Source organism: Artemia sp. Qi Xiang Cuo, chromosome 20 (assembly GCF_049724085.1).
Source record: "Artemia sp. Qi Xiang Cuo chromosome 20, ASM4972408v1, whole genome shotgun sequence".
NCBI classification, from domain to species: Eukaryota; Metazoa; Arthropoda; class Branchiopoda; order Anostraca; family Artemiidae; genus Artemia; species Artemia sp. Qi Xiang Cuo.
The window spans coordinates 41,145,973-41,148,992 of NC_142813.1; positions in this window are offsets into that span (position 1 = coordinate 41,145,973).

Genomic DNA, 3,020 nt, shown 5'->3' on the forward strand with positions numbered 1-3,020 from the left:
TCAAACCAGTATATATATATATATATATATATATATATATATATATATATATATATATATATATATATATATATATATATATATATATATATATATCGTGAATATACATTCATAAGTTTTACCAGAGAATGGAAAAACCAACATTATATTGGGTTGCTTAACTGCTATTAAGAAGTTGTTTTAGAAGGATTCTTTTATGGGCGTCAAAGGCAACAAAATAATATTCATTTCACAACTCATTTTTTCACATCTCTGTAAGCCTGAAAACGGGTACTTTGAGAGAAAACAAAGTGGTAAGTGTCTAAAAATAGAAAAAAAATGATAAATCCATAGAACGCACTCTATTTGAATGGGTGGAGTATAAATTGAGCTTTTCGAAAAATGTCATATATTGCCTTTAGATTGACCAGGGCCGTATCCAGGATTTTTTTTTGGAGGGGGGGGGGCTTAGAAAAAAAAGCTTTAAAACACAAAAAAAAATTTTACTCGGCAGACAAAACTAACAAACAAGTATGTGTCCAATAAGAGAGTCATGCATACTCCTGCCATTTACCCGTGCCCCAGCCATTTAAACATTTGCCTCTCAATTACTTGGAATATCTGTCTTGGCTTTTCTCTGTCTACTATTAGCCATGTCTTGATGCAACCTATTCAACCTACTGCAAAATACTTGATAACTTTAATTCAAAATCAACGGGCTTCTATTTTTGTTATGTTTTTACGAGTTGGACAAACATCTCGGGGGGGGGAGGTTAAACCTCCCCCTCCCCTTGGATACGGCCTTGGAATTGACCTGTTTGAGCTCTACTATTTAGTAGCCAATGACTTCATTTTATCAGAAGAACTGAGCTGAAGCAACATAAAAATATATATAATTTTACTGTCGTGTATGATTAATTGCATGGTGAGATTGCCTTCATTCTTTAAAAGCGTGCTTTTGGGTCAAATACCTATTTATGCTTATTTATTTAGTGACGTCAGATGTTGACTATTGACATCAGTTACCAAGTTATAATTATTTATTTGATGAGCTGTAATCATTTGATTTACGTCTACAAGTATGTGTTAAAGTTGCTGTGTGTAGCTCGTGAATATTGAAAGTGTCCTCAAGTGTTTATAAAACATTGAGTATTTCGAAGTATTTATTAGTATGTTTCTGTTAATTAGTGCCATCTTTAGATGTCAGGCCCTCAAGACCTTAATCTCACTGATGATATATTGTTTTATACGGGAATTTACATGTGAGGAATGCGTCTGACGTCTAAAGAAGGAACTAAATGTTTGATGTGTGAATTAATTGATAATTGTGCTTTCGAGTGTTGATGAATAAGTTTTGTGAGTGCATCTAGTTCTGTAAGGACAATCACATTTGAGTAAAAATAGGAAACGTTTATCATACATTGTACAGTATATATTTAAAGGGGGGGGGGGTGCTGTAGAACGAAACACTGTTTTAATGCCAGACAGTGTTTAATGTCATATTTTTTCTTTAGACCTTTGTTGTTGTTTTTTTTTTATGGGAGGTTGCTTGAATAATTAGTGCGAATTTTCTTCTCTTTCTTTTCTTTTTTTAAATTTTACTTATAGGTTTAAGGGGTTGCTCCAAGCAAGGCAAGGGCTTAAGGAGGTTTTTTTTTTTTTTTTTTTTTTTTTTTTTTTTTTTTTTTTTTTTTTTTTTTTGAATAAACCATGCATCTGAAGACTCTGTCAGGGTATAAAACATCCAATGGTTGGTCTGACATCTAAATGCCTAGAGGGTAGAGGGAAGGGGTTTAGCAACAGTTCTAGCTTTTAAGGTTTAAATTCTTGACTAATTTTTAGCACTCGAAAGTACAACCATCATATATTTTGTTGTGATTAACGCCTTGTTGCAACTTTATGCTCTGTTTTTACGTTTCTGATAACTTGAGATTGTAGATCTCCCGATTTTGAATACTTTTTACCATTCGTATTAAATATAAAAAAATGTAAATAAAAATAGAAAACGAAAAAAAGCTTGAAATAAGAGCGTGATTTTGTACCTGAACTAAAAGCTTCCACTTTTTGTCAGATTATCACCAAAACTGAATTAGATTCATTTCAGGCTTTGTATTAAAAATGTTGTAAATTTTACATTTACCCTTTGTACACCTATGGCTTTTACTATAAATTCTCACATTTTATGTACCTAGTTTTAATAGAACTGAAAAGTATATCCTTATTTGATCGGATTTCGCGAAGCCTCGTTTACATCTATGCTTAGCTAGACTTTAACGTCTAGTCAAACAGTTCGTGGTAAAACGCTGTAAGGAGCGACTCGGCTCAATAGTAATCGAATTTTGGTAATAATTAATACATTAAAAGATTTGGCTTATGGCGCTGATTCCAAATATAAAAAAAATTATTAACTTTTTTTGTTAATTTAGACCAATAAGGCCTTGTTATTACAGAGGAAGTTTATGCTCCGTTGATAACGGTAAAATCTAAATGTTGATGTCTAGTCTATGCATGTGAATTAAATTTTGAGTATTCTATCTAGGTACAGGAAATGTGAGAAAAAAGAGAGCCCTTAAATCCTATTTAGTGTAGTATGTGTCTGTGACTAACCCTTGTGTCCAACTGATTGATCATTGTCTGCTACTGATATACTTGTTAGATGCTAGATATAGATCAAGCATAGATGAACGGATATATAGATGTGTTTCTTAGAATTGGATTTAAAGGTTCAATCGGATTTATTTAATAAAAATAAACTTTAAATATTATGTTCTGTGCCAAAAGACATAACATTAACGTTATAAAAAGCCTAACATTGAGACCCATAAACATAGAAGATTATTCACTAACATGCAGTACAGCTCCCGTTTCATTTCTTGACACAACCACATGCTTCCTAAAAAAAAAAAAAAAATATTAAAGCTAAGGTTCCTCCCTAGACATACAACCACCTCGCCAAATTAAAGAAAATGTTATGAATATTCACAGTAAAAAGAAAATGTAAAACTTCAGCTAATTTTAAATCAGAATTAAGTTCTACACTT